Source organism: Microtus pennsylvanicus, chromosome 13 (genome assembly GCF_037038515.1).
Source record: "Microtus pennsylvanicus isolate mMicPen1 chromosome 13, mMicPen1.hap1, whole genome shotgun sequence".
NCBI lineage: Eukaryota > Metazoa > Chordata > Mammalia > Rodentia > Cricetidae > Microtus > Microtus pennsylvanicus.
Window position 1 is genome coordinate 73,487,527 of NC_134591.1, and position 14,053 is coordinate 73,501,579.

General features: G+C 50.2%; 1 protein-coding gene across 2 annotated transcripts in view; it reads right to left on the reverse strand.

Moving 5' to 3' along the window:
- Kazn (kazrin, periplakin interacting protein) overlaps positions 1-14,053 on the reverse strand; it is a 908,996-nt gene that overhangs the window by 143,448 nt on the left and 751,495 nt on the right. The window lies entirely within an intron of this gene.

The following is a 14,053-nucleotide window of genomic DNA, read 5'->3' on the forward strand; positions in this document are numbered from 1 at the left end:
CTCAGGAGGTGGCCAACTGAGGACTGGGGTACGCTTAGACATGAAAGGGGCCTTGCCCTGCTGCGGAGCATCACGAAGTCCCCAGGGCGCAGGTGCTGGCTGGCTGTGGTTTTGAAAGGTACCACTGAAACCAGCTGGGGTGGTAAAACAGGCCATCACTCTGACCCATAACCAAAAGAGATGTCATCTGGCAGGTGGGAGGGATGTGGGGGTGTGGGAAGTGCAGGGACAAGCTGCTCTACAGAGACGGATTGTGGGAGCAGCATAAGGGGTTCGGGGATAAGCCACAGGGGACAGCTCGGACCCCATGGGGGTCCTTGCCCATTGTGGCCTTGGAAAAGTTACCTCAATTCTTAGGGTCTCAATTTCCATTCTGCTTTCTAGAGTTAACCTCAGAACTAACTACTGCTTGCTGAGCAACCCTCATCCAAAATACCTAGCCCCAGAAGCATTTTGGAATTTGGATTCTCCCCTCCCAGATTTTGTGATTATTTGATATATATATCAAATGATATATATAATAAGACATCTTAGGGGATGGGATCCAAGTTACAACACAAGTCATTTGTGTTTCCTACATGTCTTTGACATATAGCTTAAAGGCAATTTCACATATTTTACATAGCTTAGCAAACCAGTTTGCTGGTTTGAATAGGAATGGCCCCTATAGACTCATGTGTTTGAATACTTGGTCTACAGGGAGTGGCACTATTAAGAGGTATGGCCTTGTTGGACTAGGTGTGGCCTTGTGTGTCACTATGGGTGGCGTGTGTTCAAGCTACGCACAGTGTGACACACAGTCTCCTGCTGCTGCCTACGGATCAAGATGTAGAACTCCCTGCTCCTTCTCCGGCACTGTCTGCCTGTGTGCCACTGTGTTTCCCACCATGACAAGAATGGACTAAACCTCTGAAACTGAAAGCCAGCCCCAGTTAGATGTTTTCCTTTAGAAGAGTTGTCGTGGTCATGGTGTCTCTTCACAGCAGTAGAACCCCTAACCAAGCTACTGGTGGGATCAGGCAAGGAACGTGATGACCACTGTGACATCACACTCAGTAAGTTTCATGTCGTAGCCCGTGATTGCTCCTATAATCTCAGCGACTCAGGAGGCTGAAGTAGGAGACTTGAGAGTTGCAGGCGAGACTGGGCTGACACAAAGCGAATTCAGTCAGTCTGGGCAACTCAGTGAAACCTTACCTCAAAAGTCAAACAAGAAGATCAGGCTGGTCTACATAGTGAGTTCCAGGCTAGCCAGGGCTACATAGGAAAGCCTCCCCTGCCCCCCGAAATGAACAAACATAAAAGGCAGGGGGTATAGCTCAGTAACAGAGCACTTGCCTGGCATGTGAGAGACCCCGCATTCCAATCCCACTACAGAAAGAAATTCCAATTTTGGACCATCTTGAACTTAAACATTTCAGATTAAGGATGACTAGTGTTCAACCCATATCCCAAATAGGGCTTACCTATGCGAAGACACTGAACTACATGTGATGTGACCATCACAGAACCAGAAGACAGTCCACACTCTACTGTGTCCACTGCATAAAAGAAGGAACTAGGGGCTAGTGAGATGGCTCAGTGGGTAAAGGTGCTTACGGCCAAGTCTAAGGACCTGAGTTCATTCCCCAGGACCCACACGGTGGAAGGAAAGAACCAGCTCCTGCAAGTTGTCCTCTGTCTCTCATCTCACACACACACACACACACACACACACACACACACACACACACACACACACAATTAAAAACCAATCAAGGGAGAAACTTAGAGATGAAAGATCTGGAACCTTTCTTAGGATACAGTTGAGTCAGAAAGGCCAACTATCGCCAACACGGGTTTCCCTTCCTGCCTCTCTCTAGAACCAACCGATATCCTTAAAAATAAGCTAAATATTAGAGGGCCACAGTGATGTACGGTTGTAATCCCTGGGCGGGGGTGTGGAGGTAAGAGGGTCAGGAGTTCAAGGTTACAATGTTTGATGTTGGCCTAGGCTACACGAGAGACTCTCTCAAACAAGAAAACAAAACCAACCAAATGACGGAAGTCCAGTTGTTTTGGGTGAGAATCCTCCAGAACTCCGGGCCAGAATCAAGTTTTTCTCAGTTCCTTGCCTCAGGCATTTGTCATAGTAACGCAAAGCTAGCGATCCTACACACTCCGTTCACACACTGTGATTTTATGGGATAAAAAGCAAAATGAACGGACAGGATAATAACTAACAGCGTGAGGCTACATCCTCTAGGCCCCCAGACACAGGATGTCTCAGTTTGGGGCTAACTGTCCTTCATTACCCAGCATACATCCTTCTTGCTGCTACCAACCAAATCAAGGAACAAAGAAAGCGAATTAAGCAACCTTAGAACTCTTTCAAGGGATAGATAGAGCACAAAACACAGAAACACATCGTGCGGGCGATCAATCTGTTTACTCCTCCTACCCAAAGCCTCAGAGTAGTTATCAGCAAAGTGGATCATTTTCCTGAAATATTTGCATCAGATGTTTGACTTTTTTTTTTCCCTTTTTCTTTCTTTCTTTCTTTCTTTTTTTTTTTTTTTTGAGACAGGGTTTCTTTGTAGCTTTGAAGCCTGTCCTGGAATTAGCTCTTGTAGACCAGGCTGGCCTCGAACTCTGCCTCCCGAGCCCTGGGATTAAAGGCATGCGCTACTACGCCTCCTTTTTTTTTTAAAGTAATATTTTATTTTATTTTTATTGATGTGTATTTGTGTGTCTGTCTGAGTGAGTGTGTGTGCATGAGAGTGCAGGGGTCAGTGGAGACCAGAAGGAGGCATTAGATTCCCTGGAGCTGGAGTTATAGGTGAATGTGAGCAGTCTGACACACAGACCGGGAACCAAACTGCAAGAGCAGAGTCCTCTGCAAGAGCAGCAAACACTCTTAACCACAAGCACCTCTCTAGCTTTTGACTCCTTCTCAGTTGGCTAGTGATCCCTGAGAGATGCGCCTAGTGCAGACCCGTGGGGTGGAGCAGGGCTCTCTTCCAACTCAGGACCCTTTGCAAGTAGTGGCTGGGAAAACCAGAGGAAGTATTATACCTAAGATGCCTAATCCCAGGTGAGTGAGATAAGAATGTGCACCTGCTGTAGATGGCACACCTAGTACCCACACCCTAGCACACACACCCTAGCACACACACCCTAGCACACACACCCTAGCATGCACACCCTAACACGCACACACTAGCACACACACCCTAGCATGCACACCCCAGCCTGCACACCCTAGCACACACACCCTAGCATGCACACCCCAGCCTGCACACCCTAGCATGCACACCCTAGCACACACACCCTAGCATGCACACCCTAGCACACACACCCTAGCATGCACACCCCAGCCTGCACACCCTAGCACACACACCCTAGCATGCACACCCTAGCATGCACACCCCAGCCTGCACACCCTAGCATGCACACCCTAGCACACACACCCTAGCACGCACACCCTAGCACCTACACCCTAACACGCACACTCTAGCACACACACCCTAGCCTGCATACCCTAACACGCACACCCTAGCATGCACACCCTAACACGCACACCCTAGCACACACACCCTAGCATGCACACCCCAGCCTGCACACCCTAGCACACACACCCTAGCACACACACCCTAGCACGCACACCCTAGCACCTACACCCTAACATGCACACTCTAGCACGCACACCCTCGCACGCACACCCTCGCACGCACACCTTCGCATGTACTCCCTTGCACGCACATTCTCGCACGCACACCCTTGTACGCACACCCTAGCACACACACCCTAACACGCACACTCTAGCACGCACACCCTCGCACGCACACCTTCGCATGTACTCCCTTGCACGCACATTTTCGCACGCACACCCTTGCACGCACACCCTAGCACACACACCAATAGCCTGTTGATACCACTACCCTCTCTGTGAATACAAGTCTATACAGAGGGCTCCCATGCATCCTGCAAGTTCATTCATTTTGCCTGTGTGTTGCCTGTGGGTATTTCTTACTTGGTGCAGGCAGCATAGCCGTTCTCCCACTAGAACTTCACAGCGCAGCAAGCATTTATGAAGCACCTGCCACCGGCCAGGTTTTTATGAGCTTTCATCTTTCATCTTCTCTGTCTCACAGCCCACATCCTACCCAGTGGGCGCTCCTGAAGCCCATTTCACGTATGAGGAAAACCAAGGCACACAGGGCTGCGTACTTGCCACAAAATGTCACACAGCTTAGGGCGCTGGGAACTCAGATGTTCGGATCATCCCATCTCCACTTCCCTAGTTGAGACAACAGGCGTGCATTAGCATCCATGGTTTATGTGATGCTGGCGACAAAACCCAAGGCCTTATGCACGCTAGACAAGAATTCTATCAACCAAGCTACACCTCCAGCCTGGTTCAATGTTTCACACTAACAGAATAAAACCGAACCCAGAACTGTTGCTGTATAGAGTGTGCCTGCCCACCTGTCCACACCCCAGCCTTGGGAAGCCCCAGTGACACCCCAATCTGCTCACAGAGCTTTGTGGGGTGATTCAGCTCAATGCACAGGGGCCTAATGATACCGTTTTCCAAAATGGCTGGAGAGCTGGTTAAAAAAAAAAAAGACCTACATTTTTCTATCTCTAGCCGCATATTAGTTCCCCTTGGAAATAACATGGAAGATAAAAAAAATTGCAGTTCTCAGGGCTGGAGATTTTCTGGTCTCTAAAGGCTTATGCCCATCAAAGCATGTCTTGAGTCCTCCCCGACTCCCAGGGCCCTGTGGAAGCTGGGATTCCCCAGTGTGTCTGCGCAGGCCTGCCGGATGCTTCACGCTCCATGGGGTTCCTGTATCTCTCATGAGCCTGGTGGGTCACTGCTTGTGTGCACATTTCTTGGGCCGTCTTTGTCACTGAGAAGCATCTGTCTTCCGCTGCTGGAGACCCTTGTGGTGCTTTGCAGAGGGACACCCACAGGCCCAGGGCGTATGCTCTGACAACCGGCTAGGTGTTTCCCTGCTTTCTCATGCATATCAGTGTGAGAGGTCCAACTTCTGGGAGACAGACTGAGGCGGCTCCCTCTGAGCTCCAGAGACAGGCAGCTGGCTGACCATTAACTTAACTGCCCCTCTATCCTGACCTTAGATGCTGGGCATCCCGGGAGTTCTCCCCGGATGGCTGTTCTTAGGAAACTCTGTGGATATGCCCACCTACCAACAGGTCCTGCTGGATGGACACCCCCAATCCAGTGGCTTCTTGCTGCTCCAAGGCTGCTAGCCCTTGGCCTTAGCCACTGTTATCTCTCGCCTGAACTATTGCATCAGCCTCCTGCTGGCCTCCCTGCTTCCCCTACTCTGCCTTTTCATGATTTCTCCACACAGCCAGTCACACCCATGAGGCCCTTACCTAGTACCCGCCCATACCTTCCTATTGCACTTTGGATAAATGTTGAACAGCCCTCCAGCCCCCCTGAGATGGTCGGCTGAACACTCACTGACTGTCTTCTTCCAGGAGGGTGGTGTATGTTCCCCAAGGGCAAGGCCATCTTTCACTTGTCTCTGCTATATCTGGGCCATGCGGACAGTGCAGTATAGTTAAGAGGGCATTGTAACCAAATGTGGAATCAAGGGCTCTGGGCAGGGAGCTTTCTGCCCTGGACCAGCCATGCCCACACCCCTCTTCCTGGTGGGTCCTCAGGGCAGCTGGAGGGACCTTGCTACAGCACCGACAATAGTACTACAGCCACTTGCTGGGACTTCCTATGGCCAGGTCAGCAGTAAAGCTCTCCATACGTCTGCTGTCTTCCCAAGTGCCCCACCGGGGAGTGTCTTCTCCTGTAGCCATTGTATAGATGCCCAAATAAAGGCAGAGACTGGCTCTGGTTTAGGCACAGGGGAAGAGCTGGCTGCAGATGGGGGAAGCCCTTTCTCTTCTCTCCACAGGCATGATACATGCCCAGGTAAACTCATGGCAGGGCTCTGAGGGTCATGGTGGCTCCCCAAAAGTAGCTACTCTGAATTGAGAGTGGTGCGGGTCTGTTCTTGGTTGTTTACTTGACTACATCTGGAATGAACTACAATCCAGAAAGGGAGGGCACACCTGTGAGACATTTTTCCTTGGTTTGAAATGGGTGAATCCACTTCCAGGCTGGACCTTTGAGGAAGGAAGACACACTGGATCAGAATTTGAGGCGGGAAGACACATCTTTAATCTGAGCTACACCTTCTGCTGGAAGCCTATATGAGGACATGGAAGGAAGAAGCTTTTGCTCTTTGCCTGCTTGCTCTTGCCTTTCTAGCAACATTCCCTCACCGCACTAGAGCCCACTTCTTGGGATTCCAGCATCTACTGCAGACCAGCTGAGACAGCCAGTCTTGTGGACTGAGCAACTTCTGGATTCTTGGACCTTCCATTTATAGCCATTGTTGGATTAGCTGTGCTGTAGCTATGTAAGTCATTCCAATAAACCCTGTCTGTCTGTCCGTCCGTCCGTCCGTCCGTCCGTCCATCCATCCATCCATCCATCCATCCATCCATCCATCCATCCATCCATCTATCTATCCATCCATTATCTATCTCTATCTATCTATCTATCTATCTATCTATCTATCTATCTATCTATCTATCTATCTATCTATCTATCATCTATCTACCTACCTTCTGTCCGTCCGTCTGTCCATCCATTCTCTCTCTCTCTCTCTCTCTCTCTCTCTCTCTCTCTCTCTCTCTCTCTCTCTCTCTCTCTAAAGTTCTGTTGCTCTGGAAAACCCTGAGGCATATAGGTGGGTATTTGCACCCCAGGAAGTCTCCGTAAGCTTAGTTTAAAGTCGTCCCACTTTAAAGCAGCCACAGGGCCAGGATGAAGACACATTCCTTTTGGAACTGGGAAATCAGGCAGGAAGCAGGATTATAGGTTGGCTTTTATTGGCAGAGGAGAAATGGCTGCAGGCCCTTGCCACTCTGCATGTCCAAGACAGAAGTGGCTGTCACCAGGCAGTGGTTTGCTTTCTGTGTATATTTGTGCTTGCCTGCGCACATGTGGAGGCCGGAGGTTGACTTCAAGTATCTTCCTCTATTGTCTCTACTTATTTATTTATTCATTTATTTGTTTATGTGTGATGTGAAAGTCTACTTGCATGTCTGTGTGCAGGTACATACACTTGTATGCATGCACAGGAAGGCCAGGGGAAGATGTCGGGTGGCCCCCATCACTCCACCTGTTCCTTTGGGGCAAAGTCTCTCTCTGAACCTAGAGTCCACAGTTTTTCAAAACCAATGCCCCCTTTCTGGTCTCCACTGGCCCCTGCACTCACATGCATACATATTCTCTTAGAGAGACACACAAATACACATAAATAAAAATAAAATAAATTATCACCTTTTTTTTTAAAAAAAAGAAGCCAAACATTTGATGCAAATATTTCAAGAAAATGATACAGCTTGCTGATAACTACTCTGAGCATTTGGGAGGGGAGAGTAAACAAACCTGACCATTGGCACGGTGTGTCAGGTTGACAGTCCATAAGCTCCAGTGGTCCTCCTGCCTCTATTCCACTCAGAACTGGGGTAACAGGCATGTGCAGGGCACAGTCAGCCTGTGCTAGAATCTGAACTTCAGTTCTCACGTGTGGGTGGCAGGCACTTTACCCAATAAGCCATCTCCCCAGTTCCGGAGAAGGATGATACTTCTAAGGAAGGTTACTTATGTGTCTTGAGGAAGCAGAGGTGGCTGGGGTGTTCTGGGTGCCTAACAAAGGGAGAGGAAGGCAAGGGAATAGGTGGGAGGGGAGTTTGAATTTGGTTCACACTGCTCGTCTTTCCCAACTTACTTGGGATTATGATAGTGTCTCTACGGATAGGAAGTCAGGTATGCAGATGTGACATTTGGAAAGGAGATCTTGAATCCAGCCCTTACACAGGCTTCTTTCCAAATCATTGTTCCCAGTCATTGTTCACTGGCCTCAAAGGCCAGCAACATCTATTCTGAGACCCAGGCAGAAGGCTGGAACTACCACGAGGTTGGAGGACTGAGGTTCAAGGGAGTGCCACAAAGAGATTATCAGGGCTGAGAGGGGACACCCCATCATGTGTGGACACAGCTGCAAGTGCCCGGGGCCCTCCCTGATCCGTAAGGGACTATATCCTGGTCCCATCTATGAGATGTAGAACTGACCTTAGTAGGCTTTTCTGAGGTGGGTGTTATTTAAGTTTTACAATTAAAAAAAATAAGTCAGAAAAAGATAAAATATTTATCCATTTCAAAAATACTAATGAACCCATGGCATATGGCACTATAAACAGCAGGTCATGAACAACAAAGGTCTAGTTTCCGGAAGAAAGGAGAAGTGAAAAGCTGGCCATGATTTTCACACTGTTTTTCTGTGTGGACACAGGGCCTTCCTATGCAGCCCAGGCTAGCCTCCAACTTGAGGCAATCCTCCTGCCTCTAGCTTTCCAGCACTGGGATTATAGGCATGCACCACCATGCCTGGATGAAGACTTTTCCTCACCGCCCGGGAGTCCTCAGATCACACTTTGGTAAATGATGGCGCAAACTAACTGCTCACGCAGGAGCTGGCGGGGTCAAATCTGTGAGCTGCAGGGCAGCTCCACGGGGAGAGAAGAGGAACACGAGGGTGGAGGGCTCAGTCCACAGTACCCAGCACAGACAGGCAATCACTCCTGTCTACCTGCTGGTTAAGACAAAACCAAGTGAGATCACCCGAGCATAAGGCTTAGTAAACTGAGCAAGAGCTAAGTGGAATCAGTGCATGCATGAGCTCCTTCCCGCCACCACCCACACCTTACTGGGCCATTCTGCTAGATCCTCTTGCCCAGAGCTCACCTTCAGAAGGAGAGATGAGTCACCTTTTATAATGACCTCTAGGCTTCAGAAATGGAAAGCTGGGCATTGTTCAACAGAGGTGATGGCAGAATAGCCATCAATCTTGGCAGAGAGAGAGAGAGAGCTGGGGATGTGGCTCCATTGGTAGGGTGCTTGCTTGCCCAGCATCCGTGAGGTTCTGAGTTCATTCCCAGCACTGCATAAATGGGTGTGCACTGCACAGCTGTAATACTAGCGTTCATGATGGGGAGAGAGAAGGAGGATCCTTGGCTACATGTAGAGATAGAGGCAAGCCTGAGGTACATGAGACTCCATCTTAAAAAAAAAAGAGCCAGAGGTCATAAGGTAGCCTGAGCAGGGGTCCAGCTAGCGTGAGGCAAGCTGAGGATTCCTTCTGGGGCAGGACAGAGCCCTGTCTCCTGAGTAGACACAGTCCAGGACCCAGAGGGTCAGGTCAAAGCATCCGGCACCCACATCTGGCTACCAGATTGGAGCTGGAGACAGGAAGTTGAAAACTGTGGGGTTGAGGCCAGTACTGGAGAGAGAAAGCAGGGGGAGCCTTGGTGATGGGAAGAAAAGATTGGGAGGGGGGAGGACGGGAAGAACAGCTCAAATACTCAAGAAACATGTGTGCACGTGTTTGTTTCTGTGTGCGTGTGTTCGCAGAGGGAGACGGTGGGGGAGGTGTAGAGGGCTAAACTGGACGGAGCGTGCAAATGTCCCTTGTCCCTATAAGCCATACACATGTCCTCAAATTGTCAGTCTACCAGTGTCCTGGTCACATTCTGAGTGCCTTGGCTGCAGAAAAGGCCTTTTACTGAGGACGGGTTTGAGTTTGGGACTCAGAAGGTGGGGAGCTGAATTCTAGAGGGCTGCAGAGAGGCTGACCCTACCCCTACCTGGGCAGTAGACATGGACAGTGTGTGTGTGTGTGTGTGTGTGTGTGTGTGTGTGTGTATGTGGTGTTTGCTCTGGGATATTGTTGACCTCACGTGAGTGGGAGAAGTTGTTGGAGGGGGCCCTTGAGAAGCTGGGCTGAACACAAAGCTCAGAGACTCAGGAATAAATACTTAATATTTTCAGTTTTTATTTTTAAAATGGTAGAGATCAATACAATACCACCCATCTAAGAAATGATTACTAGGGTCAGCTCTACCTTTAAAAATTCTTATAAAATTACATTTATTTTATTTGCGTGTGTGAGTGTGTGTGGCAGGTATTCTGTACACATGTGGGAGATAAGAGGATAACCTGTGGGAGTCAGGTCTGTCCGTCTGCCATGAGTTCCCAGGGATCACACTCGGGTCATGAGAATTGAGGGGTAAGCTTCACCCACTGAGCCATCTCGTCAGCCCTAGCTCTACGCGTTAAAAAATGTAACCTTCCTTTGACCGAGTCTGAGCACACCAGTTTAAACCAACCAGGATCGTTCACAACCCCCATGGTCATGTGACACAGTTTGGACCAATGAGATGGGCAGAGCTGTTTGAGGTGGGCCACAGTTGACCAGAAAAACTCCTTTGCCTCCTCTGATGTGACCTTGACTTGACATCACCAAGACTTCAGCAGCTGCCTCACCCCCAACCTCAGCACGGAGCTGACCCCTGAGGTGGGCAGAGTGATGGAATTGCTGAGAGAGGAGTTAGCCATTTTAGTCAACCAACCTAGGACTTCAAGTACGGTTTCGTGACTCAGGCAACTCTGGTCAGCTGGAGTTAGGAGTTAGTATGTATATATGAAAGCAGTTACCTGGATACCTCTGTTTTACAAATGAGGAAACTGAGGCCCAGAGAGGTTGAGTGAGGGTTAACCTAGCTTTCTTGCACCTCATGTCCGCCAACCCTCTACCATGGCAGGCAGCTCCAGGAACGCTAACTAAATCTTCGGTTTTCTCTGTCTAGAGTTTGATCGCAAATACATGTCACTCACTGGGTTTGGGGGTGAAAACGGGGCACTCACCTATACCCAGTCAGGAGTAGTTCCTAAAGCTCCTCTCTTGTCCCCCTAAAAGGACAGGCTTCTGTCCACTGCTGGGAGCTTGGAAACTGTCCTTGGCCCTGCACGATGAAGCCTGAACTTGCTTGTCCCCACCACAGTTAGAGTCTCTCCATAAAGACACAAATGACAATTGTATCAGTCAACGCTGTTGGCCCGCAAGCAACAAGGCCCCAATCCTGGCTGCCTGAAGCAGCAAGGTATGGTGTTTGGGCAGCTCACACAGCTGGAGGGTGGGAGAGCTAACCCCGGGTTGGCGTGGGGCAGGATTAGAACCCATGCCTGCCTCCAGTCCCTGACTTACAGCCTGTGACTGACTAGTCTACACCGCTGGGTAGTGATGCTCTATCCTGCCTGCTGCCACCACTGTCTTGGGACACTGAATCCAAATTTGTACTTCCTGTTTCTTGTTCCAGTCCCTGGCTCCTGTTTCAGAGAATGAGATGGGGTCATCTGACTCGTGGAAACGAGGCCACGCGCCTTCGCTCCAGCAGCAAGGGAGGATGGAAAAACTGGGAGCTGACCGGAAGAAGCAGGCCCAGCTATGGTGTGGTTCCAAAGAATAACACGTCTACTGCAGAGATGTCACCAGTCTTTGGAGAGTCCCTTTGAAGGCCCAGCCAGACATTCTAGTCAAAGGTGCTGGGTGCCAGGGGTGTTTTGCTTTGAGACAAATACGCAGCCTCCATCAAGGGCTTGAGCTGCCACTGTGTGCACAGCAGGTCCCTTCCTGAGGGCCAAGCAAACTCTTGTCCCACAGTGACTCAGGATGGGCGCTGGGGCTCAACCCCTGGATCCAACACACACAAGCGTGTGCCATGGGCAACTGATTGCCCTTCTCTGGGCTTCACTTCCTGCTGTATAATAGGGTAACTGTAGCACCCCCGTCATGGGGGCCGACAGGAGAGCCAGATGTTCAGATGTGAGAAGGGCATAGCAATTAATCAATGAACTGCTGCTTTGAGATACCACGTGCGCACACCTCAGAGCCGGTCCCAGTCTGGCCCGCGCGTCACACAGCTTTCCTCTTTTCTCACCCTGCACGGAAGCTCCTCCTGTGCTGATAGAGAAGCCTCCTGCTTCCTGGAAGCTCTTTTGCTCCCCTCTGGGACCTCAGTCCGTTCACCCGCTCACTCATTCATTCATTCACCTGCCGTTCCTTCTTGTCTCATTACATCCTGTTCCTACCCCACCTCCTTCGAATCTTTGCTCATGTGCCTCCTTGGTCTTTTTCAAAGGAAGCCATCCTTTCTCTTCTTTGCACTCACTGACTTTGTCCTGGACATTCTTTCCTTCCAATTGCTGGCCCCCACCTCACCTCTCATTCAAGTCTCAGCTAAAACGTACCTCTCTTGCTGACAGACCTCTTGGCTACCTGAACCAAATCAATCCCCCACGTCCCTTGACTGCCTGCTTTGTTTCTCTGCCCTCAGTGACCTAAGCTGACCTGACTCCACTCTTGGCATGAATCAGTGAGAGGGTCTACAGCTCAGGCGTGTGTGTGTTGGGGGCGAGGCAGAGTGGCTTGGACCAGGAAGGAACAGAGTTTCCAGGATGCTGGGGACCAAGGTTACCTAAGCACCTACAGCAGAACGCAGTCTGAGGTCCCCCTGTGATGAGGAGACCTGACATGCTCCGCCCTCCCAGAAGATAAGCCCCTTGCTGGGTCGAACATCAGCTTATGATAGTGTTGGGATCCCATGCCTGATGCTGTGGTGTACCCCAAGGGGACCGGCACTGTGGCCGTGGACTGTGGGGGGTTTCAGCAGTAGATGTGGGTGGGATTGGATGGGAGCTAATGAGAGGGCTTGCTGATCTGGCAGCTTGGCTACTTAGGCTGTGACAGCTCCAGACCCAGCCAAGGAAAGCGAGCTGCTTATGCTAATCAGGCTCAGTCTGCATTTCCTGGCTGGCAGAGATGCCCTGAGCCTGAGGCCTGGGCCCAGCGTGTAAGACGTGGGGAATGAGGGAGATGGCTTCGGGTGGTAGGCTGAGGTTCTGGAGCATGGACAATGGGAAAGGCTACCAGCGAGGCAGGTCAGCTACACACACTCCTGTACTGGAAGATGGGAGGATAGGCTTGGATGCCCAGTTTCCAAAACTTATGGCCTCTGAGGATGGGCAGCCAGCTGTGTCAGGTCAGTTGCTGGCCCCTGGCATGATAGGCAAGTACTCTAACATTGAGCCTCTGGAAGATTTTAAAATTTAATATTAGTTTTAGGGTTGGGGAGATGGCTCAGTGGGTAAAGCACTTGCCACGCAAGAACCTGGGCTCAAATCCTCAGACCCACCAGGTGTGGCAGCTCCTAATGCTTCTAAAGCAAGACGGGAAGCTGAAACAGGAGAAACCCTGGAAGTTCAAAGGCCAGCTAGCCTGCACATGCAACAAGCAAGGACAAAGAGACCCGCCTCGAACAAGGTGGAAGGGCAGGACTGACTCCCAAGGACGGTCTCTGACTTCCACATGAGCATCAAGGTGCATGCATGCCTGTGTCTGGGTGCATTCATGAGCACGCGTGTGCACGTGGACACACACACACACAGGTACACACACACACACTTTCTCTCTTACACACACTTATATTCCCCCATGAACACACTCAAACATATACTTTCACACACAGTCACTTGTATGCACACACACTGTCTTGCACACACACACACACACACACACACACACACACACACACACACACACACACAGATCTGTCATAGATCCAACAGATTCAATCTGTTTGTCTGGGCTCTCCATGGTAGAAAACGTCCCAGCCTTGGGGACTGGTGTCCAAAAGGGGAGTCTGCATTCCATGACATTCAGACTTCTCCATCAGGAACGTGAACTGTTGTGAACAACGGAAAGATCTTCCCTGAGGGAGCTAATTTTCCACTGAATGCCAGTTGCCCTCGTCAGCCTGTTTCCAGAGCATTCCAGCTGACTAAGCTTGGCTCACATATCCCAAGCTCAAACTTGCAGAACTGAAAAAGGAGACTGTTAGGTCTCCTGCAGTTCCTGTGGCAACCTTCTATAAGCATCTCCAACTGGGTTCTCGTGTGTGTGTGCATGTGTGCGCAGGTATGTAGGTGCTTCTCTGTGCAGAGGCCAGAGGCCAACCTTGCAAGCTCTGCCTCAGAATAGCACATTGCTTCTCTGACACAGCATCTCTCATAGGTCTGGGACTCAGATTCCACCAGGCTGGCTTACTGGTGAGCCCTAGGTAGCTATATGTCTCT